Raw genomic sequence first — 19,039 nt, 5'->3', positions numbered from 1 at the left:
GGTTCCTGAAGATGAGAAGGCTTTAGAAAGTGCGAGAGGCTGGAGGGCAGCGCTGAGGGGAGCAGATGTGTGAGCTGAGCTTCCCGGCAGCCGGCAGCCGTTTATATAGGATGAAAATGGGCTGGGCTCAGTGCTGGAAGGTGAGCTTGCAGATTGGGAAGGGCTGAGCTTTACAAACAGTGAGATCACCCCAGCCTCTAGATAGGTATGAAATATGAAGATTGCCTCTTTGGCTTCCTGTAGTCATGGAGAAATTCTTCTGCCTTCCAGCCTTAACTTGATCCCAACACAATAAGTTTGGATATGAATTCACTGAAGTCATGAGTTAGTCATGTTCTCAAACAAAGGAGACAAGGAACTGATCTGCAATAATTGCCCCTTCTTTCTGCTTACTCAGACACTCCTCTGTGTGCCCCCTTCCCACACAGGTTTTCTCTTCCACCAGCACCACCCTTCCCATCAGGGAGGGACTGTCTTCAAGGCTTATAGGCATTTGCCCAATGGGCTGAGCAAGAAGTGGCCTGCTGTGTTGTTTCCACCATGTTCGAACCTGTCCCTCAGGAGCCTCTGGCTGTCCTTCCTGGTGGCCTGGCCATGGGAATGGGGGCTCCTTGGTGACATAACCCTCCATTGAAAGGCAAGAGTGACAAAGGAGTTGTGTTCTAATGGTGTAAGGGCAACATATGCTCTTTATATTGTGTGATAACCTGTTCGATTGTCAGTTTCCTGAGAGGGCAGGAGACACCAGCCAAGGCCACTCTGCACAGAGACCCAAGTTCTGCACCCAGTTTCTATTCATTTCTGCACTTCCCTCCAGTTTGCTTTCCCACTGAGCTGATGATCATGCAAACTTTTCTTTCCAACTGGGATTCATAGACACCTTTTTCTCTGCTGTTTAAGAATGTTCACTTAGGGCTTAACTTAAAGGATCAAAATGAAGAGAATAAAACTCATTAAGGAATTCACTAAATTTTTATTCCCACAGATTTTGACATTTCCTAAGAATCGAGAATCACACATCTTAATGGGGCGTGTACAGAAAGTTGAGGGGCTTATAGAAGCAGTGAATCATAAAGATGTGCCCTTACAAGTGTGATGATGTCACAAGTAAATTCCAAATTTATATTTCTAATCTAGGCACTTGAAATCTCAAATCCCTACACTCCTCCTTAGAGAGAGGGAAGACTGTCCAGTGAGCGTGGTGTTTGGTTTACAGGGGAAGAAGTTTCATTTTTTCCAGTCCATACATTAAGTACTCAGCATGAAGACCGTTTAGAGCAATTGTAGGCATGTTGTTCTATGAGAAAATCTGGTGAAATGGGTGTCAGAGGAGGAAAGACAAACCCCACATTGCAATGAGCCTGAGGGAAGCTCTTGTTACTATTTTATACGCGGTCCCATCTCTCCAATGTTTTGGAGGACACAGCATCCAAGAGGGCAGGGCTTTCCTTGCCCAAAGGAGGTGCTAACTCAGCGTCTGGCAGGAAAGAGAGACGTCCTCAGGACAACAGAAGCAGCTCCCCTCTCTCCACCCCAGTTGCACAATAACCACAATAGCAAAGAAATGTGTTTCCACCCAGTTCTGGGAAAGAAGTTCTTCTGCCCATGCCAGGGTGTCCTGACCCACTCTGCTGTCTTGGGATAGAGGCTTTAGACTTAGCATGGATGATGCCAGGAGGGGTAGGAAGGGCTGGCAAATCAAGTGAGAGCAGCATGCAACTGCCCAATGTCCAATGTCTATGTCAATGTCCAATGTCTATGTCAATGTCCAACATCTATGATGGCTTTCATACTACAATGGTGGAGTTGAGCAGTTGCAACAAAGTGTATGGCTCACAAAGCCTAGAAGATTTACTATTTGGGCCTTTAAAGAATAAGCTTCCTAACTTTTTAGCAAAAAGGAGACAGGGCTCTGGAGACAGTGCTCAGGCTCATAACTAGGCTCCCATATGCCTTTATGCAAATTATTCATTTTACAGCTGTAACCTGGAGGTAAAAATAGTACCTACCTCACAGTGTTGTGGGACTACATGAAATAAGTAACGTAAAAACCTTAGCATTGTGCCTGTTCATAAGTTCTCAGTGAAGATGAGCTAAAATCATTATTGTAGTGGAAATATGAAGCAGCTTGGTGTGTTCATGGACCCACAAGAAGCTTCAAGAATTGGAACACAGGTGCAGTTTGTGTGTGTGTAGGTGGTGGCAGAATGAAAGAAAATGATACCAACATTGCAGGTTTGTGCCACATCAGTAAGGACCTAGAAACCACACGTAGGGGTTGCCCTTGCTCCTGGAGGCCATGCAGAGCCGCTGCAGGCAAAAGAGCCACAGGATCAGAAGGATGATGAGCAAGCTTGCTGGCACTCAGAGCAGCAGGACGGGGAAGAGCTTCGCTCCGGGGCGGGTGCAGCTCCTTGCCCAAGTGGCTGGAAGGAAACTGTGGTGGGAGGCAGGGAGGATCCGAGTCCTCGGAGGGAGCCCAGCAGGCTGTTCTCGCCCTCCTGTGGTGTCAGACTCCACTGTGTCACTCTCTGCTGGGTCCTTGTCTGTCCTATGGGCTGTGCACACAGCGACAGGCTCCTATCAGCCAGCATAGGTGGCCGGATCAGTACCTCTTTTAGTACTGATTTCATATCTTTTCCAGGGTGGGAGCAGATTCGTCCCGGAACGAAGTGTACAATTCATTTGCAGCAGGAAACTCACATTCAACATTTAGCCTGTCAGAGGATGCCTTAACTTCAACATATCACTCAATCCCAAGCTTGGCATGGGCACCTGATAGCACCAGCAATATAGTGTATCACGGTTAGTTTCCTGACACCAGTATTTCTCCTATTGGTAGATTTATAAAACATTCTCCAATATATATATACATATATAATATCTAATTCTCTAATATATTATATATAGTATATCATTCTCTAATATATATACATTCTCATATATATGTATATATACTCTCTATTATATATAAAGACACATATTTTCTATTTCTCTAAATTCCTGTCACCACCGGCCAGGGAATGATGCCCTGGGAACCACTTCCAGTGACCCTGACCATGAGTGAGGTCAGCTGAGAGGGCTCCTAAGAAACGGAGGCGTTAGAGAAGATGACTCTGCGGCAGGTGCATTTCTGGTTCCATGCTCTCCCAACCCCACTGCCCTTAAAAGGACAAGTGTGTACCTGATTCATTTGCCCTTGACAATCTCTATCTTTCTTTGTCTGGGCGTGGGGAGGGGCCCGGTGCTCCCTAAGCCTCTGCAGACTGCCGCCCCGGCCTGGTTGTACTCCTTTCCTCCTCCAGAGTCCAGCACTCTGCCCTGTCCCCCTGCTTGGGCGCCCAGGAGAGGGTTGTGTTTATAGGTAGTGGGGACCCACCGGATGGCTAGAAGATTGACTTCTCAGGTGAAATCTCCTCAGGGCTCCCGAAACAGGCCCCGTGGTGGAGCCCAGGGGAGTTATGTTTTCCCACAGGAGCAGGGTGGAGAAAGCCAGGCCTTCATAATAAGATTGGAACAAAGGATGATAATTCAGGCAGCTATGCGAGAGAAACCGAAGCGGGCAGTGTGAGTAACGCCAGCGGCAGGCAGGCTCCTCCCCTCAGGCAGCTGAGCCCGGCCTCACCTCCCTGCCAGCAGAGCCCCCATCCTGTCCGGAGCTGTCTCTGGTTGCCATGGAAGGAGGAAGGCATTTGTTCTAGGGCCCAGGGGTTCACCTGCACTTCCAGCATTTTTCCCTGCACGGGGGAAGGCAGGAGGGGACCCCTGAAACCTGAACCCATGGGAAGTCCGCCTCGGAGGATTTGCCTTGTCCTTCTGCCTGCCCGGGTGGGGCTGGCAGATAAGAATGAGGGATAAGCTATTGTCATCATCCGTCAAAACTTCAGACTCAGTGCCTAATCCTGCAAGTCCCAGCACAGGATGATGCTGTTCAGAGGGAATCCCGCAGACCCAGTCCCATCCCTGGGGAGCACCCATCGAAAGACAAACACGAGCAGCCATATGTGTAGACAACGTAGAGAGGAGAACCAAAGTTGGCGTGCAAAGTGCAGCCTTCTGTGATATACAGACTGGTTCCGAAAGTCTTGAAACTTTCCGGATAGTATGATTTAGCAATGAGGCCGTTTCTGAACATGTAGTAAGCACGAGATTGCAGAGCTTCCGTTGTATTTCTCAATTTTCACACACGCCGTCCACCCACTTTTTGCAGAGCATACAGTGATCGGGTCGGGTATCTGGATGTGATACTCGAGGGTCCATTTATACCTATCCACAGCGGCAGGAAGTTTCTGCTCACGTCATTTCCTACTGGGATGGGGATCTTCCTCAGGTCGATTGTGGGGTCCAGAGGTCATTGAAAGAGCATCTCCCACTGTGCTCAGTGAGACGCTCCCGTCAAAGCACTGACCTGCCTCCGGATCTGTGGTCCCACATGCCCGGATGTCACTCCATGTGACATGTGGTGGGGATAAGTCAAGAACCTCATATTTGTCCCACCTCTTCCTCGTAGTCTGGAGGAGAGGAAGAAACACACTGTGGCAGCCATTTCAACCAACAAAAGTCGTAGGAACGAAGGGCCTGGGATGAGTCGGGGCGCAGTCTCTAGTGTACAGGATCGATGCACGTGCCTGGAGGGACACAAACTGAGTGTTTGTACAATTATTTGAAAAGACTCTGTTAGTTCCCTTCTGTTGATCTGGGTACATGCGCTTATAAAGCCTAGTTACTGAGTAATACATTTTTGAAAGTATTCATTTCTTTCTGACTCACCCGTGCATACCAGTATTGGGTAGGTAGGAGCACTTGGGTGTTTAGGTAACTGATAAGGATATCCCTGGGCTGGGGACTGAAGGGCACATTCAGATGGACGGGACAGCCCTCGGCTTTCCTACCAACACAGGGAATCTAGCTGGAGGAGGGGCAGCAACGTGTGTCTCACGACGGAGGCTCTTTGATGCTCTGAGGGAAGAAGTGATGTTGGAGGTGAAAAGATGTGCTTTAGAGAAGCTGAGAGGACGGGAAGAGAGCGAGCCGAGCAGGGCTGGTGTAGATGAGGCCGGGGATGAGCAGGGCAACGGGAGTGGATGAGGGAACGAGGGCCGGGTCCTCCTCCCGTCACGTGTCCGAGGTCCTTGATAAGAACAGGGGTCGAAGAGAGCCAAACCGGGGCTCCAGAGGGGCCAATAAAATCTCCAAGGAGAGTCCCCATGGGCCTGGCTTTTTCCTCCATGCCTCCCTCACGTCCCTGCCTCCCTCTCTTCCTGCCTCCTTGGAGCTTCTGTTTTCTACCTCCTCACCACGGCAGGGGCCACCTCACTACACTGTGTCACTAAAAAAACAATTTTTCTAAGTGTAGTTGGGTAAAAACACTCCAACAATCCTCTAATGAGGTCGCCCCGTACCTGACTTAAATTATGTGCTGGGTCAGGGGAGACGCAGCCTTAAGGAATGATGTCTGACTTCTTCTGCCTTCTGCTTAAATTCCCTTTGCTTCAGGAAAGGGAAAATATCCGATCATTGTGAATGTACTGGGTAATTCTCCCCAATTCAGGGTGATTTGGAGTAATTCCTCCCCAAAAAGTTCATCTGGAAATCATCTGACTCTTAGAGTATGAATATCCTAGAGAGCGAGCACGCCTCAGACGGTCTCCTCTCAGGTTTCTCAGCATTTCATGGCTGCTTCCGTCTGTCCATCCGTTATAATCTCACTTGAAGCCTAGGGCTGGGATTACTGATGAATCATCGATACTCTGGCACAAGTCTGTGGAAGTGGCAAAGGAGGCCTCAGGAGATCTTGTAACAGGCTCTTCACACCAGCCCTGATATCAGTTCCCCCACATTGAGCCCAGCGTATATGGGGTTAAAACTAAAACCCACCACCCCCTTTCCCGCTTCTCTATCTCCACTCATGTAAATACCTGTTTCTTTAAAGTTTGACTTGTTGAGCTTTACAACTAAATGGGAGTTACAAATTGTTAAAAGGCCAGGTGGCTTGGAGTTGGAGGCACAGTAAAGTTTAGCTGATCATGTGTCCTTGAAGTTTGCCAGGAAAGCCGCTGTCTCAAGAATATCAAGGAGCGGAGTCTTCCAGACCTCAACTCCTTGACTCGAGCCGCTCCCCAACCCCCCCCCCCCCCCCCACCCCGTCCCCGGCCTCGCTGCAGGCTGGTGGGAAAGTGCTGACCTGCACAAGCTCCATGCTCCCCCTCCCCTACCTAAAACCCCAAATAAAAATCCCTACCCTTTCCTCATCGGGAAGCCAGCAATTTTTGAGGTGTGAGCCCTTGCTCTGCTCCCTGTGCCTGGCATAGTAAAAAACTTTCTTCTTCCACTCAAGACTCTGTTCTCGTTATTTGGATTGGCATCGGGTTCAGGGACCAAACTTTCGGTTACAATCTGATAAATTTATCTTCTGATTTTCCTCTGCCCTTCTCTCAGCCCCTTCCAGGAAACAGCCTGGAGTTTTCCAAATAGGAAGGGAAGGACACCCGATGCGGCTAGGAAAGTGTGCACCCTGCGGCGGGAACTGTTGATCGGCTAATCTAGATTCCATGCCAATTCCCTTCTTTCTTTCCCATCTCCACTGGAGAAACTTGAAAAGTGAAATAGTCTTTCTCTTTTTTTTAAAAAAAATTGTTTTTTGAGATATAATTTACATACAGTGAAATGCACAGATCTTAAGTGTAGAGTTCAACCAATTTTGACAAATTCATGCCCTTCTAGAACCCACACATTATCAGGATATAGAACATTTCCATTGCTCCAGAAAATTCCTCTGTGCCCTTTCCCCATAATCCCTCTGCCCCAAGCCATCACTGTTTGATTTTTCCAGTTTGGATTCATTTGTTTATTTTAGGATTTTATATAAATGGAATCATGCAACATCTATTTTTAAAGTACGTATATATATATATATTTGTGTGTGCGTCTGGCTTTTTTTGCTTGGCAAAATGTTTTTGAGATTCATCCAGATTGTGTGAATATTGGTAGTTCATTCTTTATTTTATTGCCGAGTGATGTGCCATCATATGAATATACCAGTTTCTTTATTCATCCAGACTGATGGGTTCCTAAAATATTTCCAGTTTGGGGTTACCATCCCCAAAACAGTGATGAACATACTTGTGAATCTTTATGAGGACGTATGTTTTCATTTTGCTTAAATAAATATCTAGGAATAGAATTACCGCCTCAAGAGTAAACGTGTGGCCAGCCCAGCCAGGCACATCTCGCCTGTCCATAATCAGAGCCACGATAAATTCCATTTCAGACACACACGTGTACACATACACACGCACAGACACACGCACACGAGCAAATGTATGTTAGTTTTCCAAAATGGTTGTTCTATTTTTAAAAACAGGCTTTAATTTTTAGAGCAGTTTTAGGTTCACGGCAAAACTGAGCTGAAAGTACAGAGATTCCCAGTATACGCCCCGATGTTGCCTACACACATAGCCTCCTCCACCATCAACGTCCCGCGCCAGAGTGGGACATTTGTTGCAATCAGGGGATCCCTACTGGTAGAACATCACGTGCAGGTGGACGTAAGTTTTCAGCTCATTTGGGTAAATGCTAAGGAGTGTGATTGCTGGATTGTATGCTAAGAGTAGGTTTAGTTCCGTAAGAAACTGCCAAACTGTTTCCAACATGGCTGTATCATTTGCATTCCTGCCAACAACGAATGAGATTTCTTGTTGCTCCTCAGCCTCCCCAGCCTTTGGTGTCGTCAGAGCTTTGGCATTCCATCGTTCTAATAGATGAGTAGTGATAGCTCACTGTTTTAACTTGCATTTCTCTAATGACACATGAATTGGAGCATCTTTTCAGATGCTTATTTGCCATCTGTCTATCTTCTTTCGTGAGGTGTCTCTTAAGGTCTTTGGCGCATTTCTAATTGGGTTGTTTTTTGTTGTTGAGTTTTAAGAGCTCTTAATATTTTGGATAACAGTCATTTTATTGAATATGTCTTTTGAAAATATTTTCTCTCAGTCTCTGGCTTGGCTTCTCATTCTCTTCACAGTGTCTGTGGCAGAGCAGAAGTTTTTAATTTTAATGAAGTCCAACTTATCAATGACTTCCTTCATGAATCATGCCTTTGGTGTTCTATCTAAAAAGTCACTGCCAAACCCAAGGTCATCTAGATTTTCTCCTATGTTATCTTCTAGGCATTTTATAGTTTTGTATTTTACGTTTAGGTCTGATGATGTGTTTTGAGTAGTCTTTGTGACGGGTGTAAGGTCTGTGTTTACATTAGTTTTTTGCAAGTCCAGTTGTTCTGGTACTATTTGTTAAAAAGGCTATCTTTTTTCAATTGTATTGCTTTTGTTCATTTGTCAACGACCAGTTGACTAAATTTGTGTGGGTCTACTTCTGGGCTCTCTATTCTGTTCCATTGACCTATTTGTCTACTCTTTCACCAATATCACACTATCTTAATTACCAAAGCTTTACAGTAAGTCTTGAGGTTGGATAGCTTCAGTCATACAACTTTGTTCTTCTCCAATATTGTGTTGGCTATTCTGGGTCTTTTGCTTCTGCATATAAACTTTAGAATCAGTTTGTTGATATTCACAAAGTAACTGACTGTGTTTTTGATTGAGATTGCATTGATCTACAGATTAATTTGGGAAGAACTGACATCTTGACAATATTGAGTCTTCCTATTCATGAATACAGAATGTCTCTTCACTATTTAGTTCTTCTTGATTTTGATCATGAGAGTTTTGTAGTTTTCCTCTTATAGATCTGGTAAATATTTTGTTGATTTATACCTAAGTATTTCACTTTGGGGAGTGCTCTTGTAAGTGGTGTGGGGTTTTTAATTTCAAATTCCAATTGCTGATATGCAGCAAAGCAATAGACTTTTATATATTAACTTTTTATCCTACCATCTTGCTATAATCACTTCTTAGTTCCAGAAGTACTTTTCATCAATTCTTTTGTATTTTCTGCAGACAATCAAGTCATTGGCAAACAAAGATCATCTCATTTCTTTCTTCCCAATTTGTATACCTTTTCTTTTCTTGTCTTACTGCTTTAGCTAGGAATTGCAGTACAATATTGAACAGGTGTGGTGAGGGGGGACATCCTTGCCTTGTTCCTGACTTTAGCAGGAAAGCTTCCAGTCTCACCATTAAGTATGATGTTAACTGTAGGTTTTATGTAGGTGCTCGTTATTAAGTAGAGGAAGTTCCCCTCTATTCCTAGTTTGTCGAGAGCTTTTATCATGAATGAGTGTTGGATTCTGTCAAATACTTTTTCTGCATCTATCGATATAATCACGTGATTTTTCTTCTATAGTTTGCTGATGTGATGGATTATATTAATTGAGTTTTGGATGTTGAACCAGCCTTACATACCTGGGATAAATCCCACTTGGTCATGGTGCATAATTCTTTTCATACATTGATGGATTTGACTTGATAATGTTTTGCTGAGGATTTTTGTGTTTATGTTCATGAGAGAGATTGGTCTATAGTTTTCCTTTCTCGTAATGTCTGGTTTCGGTATTAGGGCAATGCTGGCCTCAGAGAATGAATTAGGAAGTATTCTCTTTGCTTCTATCTTCTGGAAGAAATTGTAGAAAACTGATATAATTTCTGCCTTAAATGTTACACAGAATTCACCAGTGAACTCATCTGGGCCTGATGCTTTCTCTTTTGGAAGGTTATTAATTATCAATTCAATTTTTAAATAGATATAGGCTTATTGAGATAGTCTATTTCTTCTTGTGTGAATTTTGGAAGATTTTGTCTTTCAAGGAAATGATCCATTTCATCTAGGTTATCAAATTTGTGGGCATAGAGATTTTCATAGTATTTCTTTAATATCTTCTCAAGGTCCATGGGATTTATAGTGATGTCCACTCATTCATTTCCAATATTAGTAATTCGTGTCTTTTCTCTCTTTCTTTTCTTAGTTATCCTGGCTACAGGCTTACTGATTTTATTAATCTTCTCAGAGAAATAGCTTTTGGGTTCACTGATTTTTTTCTATTAATTTCTTGTTTTCATTTCATTGATTTCTGCTCTCATTTTTTATTATTTCTTTTCTTTTGCTCACTTTGGATTTAATTTGCCCTTCTTTTTCCAGTTTCCAAATGAGGACGCTTAATTTATTGATTTTAGATCTTCTTTTCTAATATAGGCATTCAGTGATATAAATTTCTTTCTAAGCACTGTTTTTGCTGCATCCCACAAATTTTGATAAGTTGTATTTTCATTCAGTTCAAAATATTTTAAAATTTCTCCTGAGATTTCTTCTTTGACACACGTGTTCTTTAGAAGTATCTTTTTTAATCTCCTCATATTTTCGGACTTTATTCTTCTTTCAGTTATTCATTTCTGATTTACTTCCATTGTGGTCTGAGAACATAGATTGTATGATTTCTATTCTTTCTATCCTGGTGAATGTTCCATGTAAGCTTGAGAAGAATGTGTATTATATTGTCGTTGGATGAAGCGTTCTGTAGACGTCAATTATATCCAGTTGATTGATGGTGCTGTTGAGTTCAACCATGTCCTTACTGATTTTCTGCTTGCTAGATCTGCCCATTACTGATAGAAGGATGTTGAAGTCTCCAGCTATAATAGTAGAGTCATCTATTTCTCCTTGCAATTCTATCAGCTTTTGCCTCATGTATTTTGATGCTCTGTTGTTAGGTGCAGACACATTAAAGATTGTTATATCTTCTTGGAGAATTGATCCCTTTAGCATTAGGTGATGACCCTCTTTATCCCTGATCATTTTCCTTGCTCTGAAGTCTACTCTTTCTAAAATTAATACAACTACTCCAGCCTTCTTTCAATTGGTGTTAGTGTGGTAGGCGTCTTTCTCCATCCTTTTACTTTTAATCTGTACATGTATGTCTTCATATTTAAAGTGGGTTTCTTGTAGGCAACCTGTAGTTGGGTCTTGTATTTTGATCCTTTCTGATAATCTTTGTCTTTTAATTGGTGTATTTAGATCATTGACATTTAAAATGATTTTTGATATAGTTTGATTAATATCTACCATATTTGTTACTGTTTTCTAGTCATTACCTCTGTTCTTTTTTCCTATTTTTGTCTTCCACTCTTTGTCTAACTTTGGTAGTTTTAAGTGAGCATTTTATATGATTCCATTTTCTCTCCTTTCTTAGCATGTTAATTATAGCATGTCTTTTTACTTCTTTTAGTGGTTGCCCTGGAGTTGCAGTATGCATTTACAACTCATCCAAGTCTACCTTCAGATCGGACTGTCCCACTTCACGAGTAGTCCAAGTGCCTTATAATAACCAAGTTTTCCAAATTCCTCCCTCCCATTCCTTGTATCATTGCCATTGTTCATTTTACTTATACATAAGCTGTAAACATCGAATACATTGTTGCTGTTATTATTTTGAACAAATATCTGTTGGATCAATTCAGAAGAAGGAAAAGGAAAGTTTTTACTTTACTTTCACTTATTCCTTCTTTAATGCTCCTCCTTTCTTTAAATAGATCTGAGTTTTTGATCTATATCATTTTCTTTCCCTATGAAAAACTCCTTTGAACGTTTCTTGCAAGGCAGGACTACTGGTAACAAATTCCTTCAATTTTTATTTGTCTAAGGAAGTCTTTATTTCTCTTTCATTTTTGAATGATAATTTTGCAGATACAGAATTCTAGGTTGGTGTTTTTTGCCTCTCACCATTTTAAATATTTTACTCCATTCTCGTCTTGCCTGCATGGTTTCTGAGGAGACGTCAGGTGTAATTCTTATCTTTGCTCCTCTATAGGTAAGCTGTTTTTTCCTCAGGCTTTTTTCAAGACTTTTTTTCTTTATCTTTGATTTTTTTCAGTTTGAATCTGCCTAGATATCTTCTTTGCTGTTGTTTTTTTTGTGTTTTTTTTTTTTAATCATTTATCCTGTTTGGTGTTCTCTGAGCTTCCTGGATCTGTGGTTTGGTGTCTGACAATAACTTTGGGAAATTTTAAATCCTTACAGCCTCCAATATTACTTCTGTTCCCTTCTCTCTTTCCTCTTCTGGTGTTCCCATTACACATGTGTTATACCTTTTGTATCTGTCCCACAGTCCTTGGATATTGTACCCTGGTTTTTTTTTTCAGTCTTTTCTCTCTTTGTCTTTCATTTTTGGAAATTTCTGTTGACATATCCTCAAGCTCAGAGATTCTTTCCTCAGCTGTGCCTCATCTACTGAGAACATCAAAGGCGTTCTCCACTTCTGTTACAATGTTTTTGGTCTCTAATATTTATTTTTTATTCTTTCTTAGAATTTCCATCTCTCTGCTTACATGATCCATGTGTTCTTGCATTCTGTCTACTTTTTGGATTAGTGTCCTACACATACCAGTCATAGTTATTTTAAATTCCTAGGCTGATAATTCCAACATCCACACTATAGTTGTGTCTGATGCTGGTGCTTTCTCTGTGTCTTCAAACAGTTTTTTCCTCCTTTGAATATGCCTTATAATTTTTTGTTGGAAGATAAGCATGATGCACTGGGTAAAGGAGCTGTGTTGATAGGCCTTTAGTGATGTGGTGTTTAGGTGTGGGGGAAAGAAAGCATCCTACAGTCCCGTGATAAGGTCTTGCTCTTTTAGGGAGCCTGTACTCCTGAACTGTGAAATTGGCATGTACTTGTCAGGTTATTTTCCCCCCTTTAGTGGGACAAGATGGCTAAAGGGGGTTGGAGTTGGGTATTTCTCTTCCCCCAAGTTGATTAGGCTGTGACAAAACCCGGAGAGTTTAGGCTCTGACAAAGTAGTTTATTTTGAGGGCAAGCCTTGTTAAGACTGCCCTGATGCATTTCAAAATGGTTACTTTTCTCCTCCCTCTGCCAGAAGCACAAAGTGATTTTTCCCTGGTTTTCATTGGGTAGAGCTTCTGGAGGAAAAACTCACAAAAGTGTGGGCATCTCTTTAAGACTGGGTCTCATTGGAGTTTTTAACTCCCAAGCTTATCTGTACTAAGCCTCCAACACTTTGTCAATTACGATTCAGCATTTTCTACCCCAGTATTAGTTTAAAAATAATAAAACCTCAAACAGTGTTGGTTAGAGGCTTTGTTTAGAAGTGCTGTTAGTAAAAAGATGAGATTGAAAGATGGTCCATGTTGACAGATGACCCTCAGACGAGCATGGAGGTGGTTCTGGCTGGAAACATTCTCCTTTTGTGATAGGCTATGCAAACACCATTTTCAGTATAAACTTTATGCAAATTTTGACAAGCAAAAATAGATGTTGGAGATGCATTCAAATCTTCCCAGATATCAGTGTCAGGGTTAAAATTTTGATTTTTAGACAGAAATGGATTCTCTACCATTTAGGCCATGCATACACAAGCTTATTCTAGAAAGTGGCTAATCAGGCATTCCATACCAGGTCTTATCTGCATGCAAAAGAATAAAAACCAAGAAAACAATCCATAAGAACAACAATAACCAACTCAGTTATAATAATACTTTGCTAATTTGAAGCCACGGCGGAGACCCTCTGCCCTGGGTCACAAATCAAGTTGCTGTCTAGCCTTATTCCATGGTTGTCCACAGGTGGGCCATGGTCGTCCTCTGAGGAAGTCACTAGGCAGCAGCTTTGGAGCTGGGGGAAGACCTTTGAGGATTAGCGACCTCCCTGTCTTCTGTTATGCAGCTTTAGAATTTGAGATCAAGGGCATGGTGGAAGCAGAGCTTAGGCCCTGCCATGCTGTACAAAGTCCCAAAAGCTGATGGAGAAACTCCCGATGAGCCAGGCTCAGACTCTGGTTCTCCCTCCCCACAGGACAAGCTCCACGACCGCAGGCTACCCACAGGCCTCCCTCTGCACCCTTGAGTGGAGGCCAGACGAGTACCCAGTTCTGTAGAGGTCAACTAGACGCCAGCAGCCTTGATACTCAGGGCGGGCATTGCTGTCCCCATCACTTATCAATAGGGCTGACCAGAAAAAATAGAAGATGCCTAGTTAAATTTGAATCTCACATAAACACTTAAAAAAATTATTATTTAGTATGTCCTAAATATTGCCTGGAACATACTGACATTAAATTTGTAATTTAATTGACCTTAAACTTGATAAATTTGTTATTTATCTATAATTCAAATTGAACTGTGCATCTTGTATTTTTATTTGCTAAATCTCACAACCTTGCCTATGAAGCAGATCTGCCCGCGTATGGAACTACAGACAGGGCACTGGTGGTGGCCTGCCATTCCAGATCCCTATTGTAAGTGGCAGACAATAGGCAAGGACAAACTTAACACCCTCTCCTCCAAATCATCCCCTCGTTGAGGAACCCATAGGTTACTTAGAAGTATTTTGTTTAATTTCCAAAAAATTAGGATTTCTGAGATATTTTATTGTTTTTATTTCTAATTTAATATACGGTGGCCATAGGACATAGTCTGTATAATTTCAACCTTTTGAAATTGGCTCAGTATGTGGTCTATCCTTGTGAATATCCCACGTATACTTGAGAAGAATGTTGTTGTGGGTAATGTTTTGTAGTTCTTTGTATATTCTGTGTGCAATTTCTTTGAGGCATATATGTATTGTAAATATCTTTTCATGGGTCGTGGCTTGCTGTTTTGCTCTCTTCATGTTGCTTTATGAACAGATGTTTATGCTGTTTTTAAGGTAAGCAATTTTTTATGGTGTTTAAGGAATTTTGCCCACCCTCAGATCACAATGATATATTCTATTTTATTCTAAACATATTATTGTTTTACTTTCTACATATAGGACTATAATACAGCTGAAACTGATTTTGGTGAATGGTGTGAATTAGGACTTGTGATACATTTTTTTCCCATACGGAGAGTCAACTGACCTTGTACCATTTTTTGTGCAAAGCCATTCTTTCCCTATTGCACTGTGATGGCATCATTGTTGTAAATCTAGTGAACATATATGTGGTTTGTTTCTAAATTCTATATATTGTTACATTGATCCATTTTTCAGTTATTTCCCTAATACTACACTCTCTTAATAAATATATCTTCCTAATAAGTCTCGGTACCTGGAACTATAAGACCTTTGTTCTTTTTCAAGATCGTTTTGACTATTTTAGATCTTTCTCATTTCTATACAAATTTTAGAATAGGTTTATCAATTTCCATAAAATACCTTCTGAAATTTGATTGGAATTGCTTTGAATCTATAGTTCAGTTGGGGGAAATTAACACGTTTACAATATTAAGTTTTGAAATCCGTGAAGATGGCGTGTACCTCTGTTTATTAGGTTTCTTTAGTTGTTTTCAATAAGCTTCATAGTTTTCTGTGCATAACTCTTGCATATCTTTGGCTACATTTATTCGCATATACATATTTTTGACGCTACTGGAAATGGTATCTTTTACATTTCATTTTCTAATTGCTTTCTGCTAGTATATGGAAATACAATTCTAGTGACCTTGATAAATTCACTTATTAATTCTAACAGTTTGGAGAATCTTTGGTTTTTCTGCATACATAATCATATCTTATGTGAGTAACTGCAGTTTTATTTCTTTCTTTCTAATCCTTAAGATGTTTATTTCTTTGTCTTGTCTTATTGCATTGGCTATGATCTCCAATATAGTGTTGAATAACTGTGGTGATTATAGTGATCCTTGCCTCCTTCCTGATCTCAGCGAGAAACTTTTGATCATTCAATATTAAGTATAATATTTGCCATCTGTTTGGGGGATGACCATTTGATTTCTCTCCTTTTATTCTGTTAATGTATATTATATGATTGATCTTTTTGAATATTAAACCACCCTCACAGTAATGATGTTTGACAGTTGACAGCTTCTAAGCCCCATCCTTCCCTCTTCTCCTTTACCTGCATCTAAGGAAACTGATAAGTAAGACTGGGTGGTCCCTCCTTTGTAACAGGTGGAAACTTCAAACCATGTGCAGGAATCCTCAGCCTGGTCCCATTCCTAACCACTTAAAAAACCCCACTCCAGTCTCCTCTCCCTTCTCTTTCAAGCCATATTTGGACCAGCTCGGGAAGTCTATCCTGCTCTCTCTAGAAAGCCTTATTGCATGAGTAATATCATTTATACATTTTCATACCACCTTGGAGCATGTGGGGTCATCAATCTCAATAGCTGAACCAAATTCTGAGTGGGGATCCATCCTGCCTCTGTAGAGTGGCCACAAAAATTGGCACTCTGAGCAAGATGTCCAGATGACGACTGCTACCTCTGAGGTCTTTCTTTTCTTGCTTGGCCTACAATTTGGCTCTACTGTCTGCTTGTGAGCAGGCACTTTGAGTTGCCACTTTCTGGCTAGTGGGCTCTCTGAGTTGTGTTGCTTTTTGCTGCCAAGCTTCACTTTGAGCTGTGCTGCTGAGTTCTACCAAGGCCTCTATTGTGGACTTAACTGACATATGTCAGGAGTTTCAATAACTGTCCTTTAGGGACGGGAGTATGGGTTTGGGGCCCTCCTTAAAGTGGCATTGGGTGGTGTGTCTCAGCTCAGACCTATCTGTGTGTCTCATATTGAATTGTTTTCAATTCCTCCATAAAGAGTGACAGGTGCTAAGCTCGAGGGAATAACTCTTACCCTGTGAACGTTGGTGTGTGTCTCAAGCAGGTGTTGGCCCCATTCTGTGAAGTGCTCAGGGGAGAGATTGATAACCTGTGCAATATATAGTCCTGTCAGGTGATCGCTCACGTGGAGGAAGAGCGGTTACTCTGTGGCCACACTTTTAAAGGCAGATGGTTCACTAGGACCTTACAAATGCCTTTGCTGCTGCTGCTGCTAGCTACGCCTCTGTTGACAAAAAAGACCATCATCTTCAGGGCTATAGGGGAAAATACATATAATACCTTTGTGGCACAATTAAGGGGTTAATTCAACTATTTCCATGGGGGAGGCCCCAAGCCCTGAAGATACTGATGTGAGGCTCTCTGGAGGAAGAAATTGATAGACATGAGCAGGGCAGGAACTATCCCTGTCTCCTGCCAGTGTATCCAGTAACCACAGAAAAGAAAGAGACAGAGAGAGAGAAAGAAGGAAGGAAGGAGAGAAGATGGAAGGAAAGAAGAAAGAGAGAGAGAAAGAAAGGAAAGAAAGAACCCTGGAAATGGGGAGGAAACGAAAAACTGAAGCACAATTTGATGCAATTGGAAATCCAAAATTTAGTAAAAGAGTTTATACATCAAAACGATAAAAAGGGGTTTGGATTGGCTTTGTGCCTCTACCACATAGGTTCTGAATTAACCGTGACATCTGTTGAAGGACACAAGTTCACAAAATCTTCCTGGCCTTACTCTACACTGGAGCTCAAATTACACCAGTGCCTGGGAATCTCACTAAATTTAAACAAGGTACCCCTGTAATCTTAGGGAAATCATTGACCACAAGCTAGAGAACAGACAAGCATGCCTCATCTTAATTATCAGAACTACTGAATTGCCTAAATTTCACATGATCACACCATCCATTGGCTCCAAAATACCTCACAGTGGTCATGGACATTCTGACCCAATGAGTAACAAGTTAAAATTAAATTAAGTCCTTGAGGGGCCAGCCCCGTGCCCGAGTGGTTAAATCCGTGTGCTCTGCTTCAGCAGCCCAGGGTTTTGCTGGTTCGGATCCTGGGTGCGGACCTGGCACCGCTCATCAGGCCACGCTGAGGCAGCATCCCACATAGCACAACCAGAGGCACTCACAGCTAGAATATACAGCTATGTACAAGGGCGCTTTGGGGAGAAGAAAAAAAAAAAAGATTGGCAACAGATGTTAGGGCAGGTGCCAATCTTTAAAAAAAAAAAAAATTAAGTCCTTGACACTTACAAATTGGCTTGACAAAATGGGACTCCATGGGGGCCGGCCTGGTGGAGTAGTGGTTAAGTCTGCGTGCTCTGCTTTGGCAGCCCAAGGTTTGCAGGTTCAGATTCTGGGCATGCACCTACATACTGCTCATCAAGCCATGCACTGGTGGCATCCCGTATACAAAATAGAGGAAGATTGGCAACAAAGTTAGCTCAGGGCCAATCTTCCCCATCAAAAAAAACGGGGGGTACTCCATGGACCTTCTTCCAGTTAAAATAGTTAATATACGTTCCAGTGTAAATTAAAACAGGACCTTCAAAGAGTGAAAGCCATTATAGGAGAAGTCTTTAGAGAATGGATGATTATATGCACTGTTTCTCCTTTCAACAGCCCAATTTGGCCTATTTTTAAACTTAAAAAGAATAAAGGTGCCTCCCAGTGGATTACCGCAACCCTGATGCCATGGTCACACTCATGAAGGGCCCTGACCCAAGATTATTGAAATTACTGACTGCAGTCAGCAACTGGTAAATATTTTCTTCTCATGGATTTGGCTAATGGTGCGCTGTTCAGTGCCCGTTTCAATAGCCTCTCAGTCACGGTTTGCCTTCACCTCTAAAGGGGCACAGTATGTCTTTACCCAGATGCTCGACAGCCCTGCCACTGCACACAGTCTTGGCAGGCAAGACCCTAAATGCATCTGACTTTCTCCAGGAGCACAGGTATGATATGACAATGATAAATCCTCCCTCAAAGAGAGTCACTGGACACACTCACTCAGGACACACAAATATTCACAAAGGCGCTCACAAAGAAAGGATGGAGCATTGTTCCCCACACCATGTAAGTTTCTGCCACCTCAGTTAAATTCCTGAAAGTATTTGGTAATCTGAGGGCCACTCCATCCTTGACACTGTGAAGAAACAGCTATTGATCCTCTCAGCACCCACAATGTTAGAACAGGCCCAACATCTATGGGGTCTTTTGGGGCTCTGAAGGCAACGTATTCTTTACTTAAAAATTTTACTTAAAAAAAAAAAAAAGAAAAAAAAATTTTTACTTAAACCCGTTTATGCTGTTCAGCCCACCTTGAACAGGGCCCGTCTCCAACAAGAGGCTCTGCAATTTGTCCAAGTTGCAATAGAACACACACCCCCATTCACACCTGCCAGAGTCTCCTTCATTCTAGAGGCTTTTCTCAGATGCTTCCTGCAATCTCTGGACCATCCGTGATGGCCACTTTCCCTTCAAGGTCCTTTCATTCTCCCGCTGAGTCATCAGAGGGTCCGATCA

General features: G+C 42.2%; 1 protein-coding gene across 1 annotated transcript in view; it reads right to left on the bottom strand.

The window, feature by feature from the left end:
* KRT5 (keratin 5) overlaps positions 1 to 19,039 on the bottom strand; it is a 28,330-nt gene that overhangs the window by 2,961 nt on the left and 6,330 nt on the right. The gene's annotated exons all lie outside the window — the stretch shown is intronic.

Source organism: Equus quagga, chromosome 1 (genome assembly GCF_021613505.1).
Source record: "Equus quagga isolate Etosha38 chromosome 1, UCLA_HA_Equagga_1.0, whole genome shotgun sequence".
NCBI lineage: Eukaryota > Metazoa > Chordata > Mammalia > Perissodactyla > Equidae > Equus > Equus quagga.
This window is presented reverse-complemented; position numbering and strand designations above follow the sequence as displayed.